This window comes from Cebus imitator, unplaced genomic scaffold, assembly GCF_001604975.1.
Source record: "Cebus imitator isolate Cc_AM_T3 unplaced genomic scaffold, Cebus_imitator-1.0 Scaffold1678, whole genome shotgun sequence".
NCBI lineage: Eukaryota > Metazoa > Chordata > Mammalia > Primates > Cebidae > Cebus > Cebus imitator.
Window position 1 is genome coordinate 14323 of NW_016108993.1, and position 839 is coordinate 15161.

The window sequence follows — 839 nt, forward strand, 5'->3', positions numbered from 1 at the left end:
TCTGATATCTACCTTTCTAGCTTATCTGTCTATATCCACCCATCCTCCATCCATCTATCCATCTAGTCAGCATTCATCCACCCAGGCATCTATCCACTTATTTACCCACCCATTCATCCATCCACCATCCATCCATCCATCCATCCATCCACTATCCATCCATCTATGCATTGGATCTACCTACCCAGGCATCTATCCACTTATCCTCCCATTCATCCACCCCTCCATCCACCGTCCATCCATCCATGCATTCAACATTCATCCAGCCATTCATGCAATCCTCCAACCACTCAGCCATCCACCATCCATACATTCACTCACCCATCATTCCACCCATCTATTTATCCATCGTCCGTCTGTCCATCCACACATTCATCTATCCAGCCATTCATTTATCCATCCATCCACCTACCCATCCATCCATTATCCATCCATCCATCCACCCACCTGGCCATCAACCCAGCCATTCATTTATCCATCCATCCACCTACCCATCCATCCATTATCCATCCATCCATCCACCCACCTGGCCATCAACCCATGTAGTTATCCATCCATCCATCCATCCATCCACCCAGGCACCAACACACCTAGTCAACCATCCATCCATCCATCTACCCACTCATCCATCCAGCCATCCACCAACCCATCCACCCAACCATTCACCCAACCATGCATCCATTCATACATTCTTCCATCCACCCATCCACCTATCCATCCACACATTCACCCATCCACCCATCTACTCATCTACCAATTCATCCATCCACTCACCCATCTACCCAGCCATTCATTTATCCATCCATCCACCCACCTACCCATCCATTCATCTATCCATC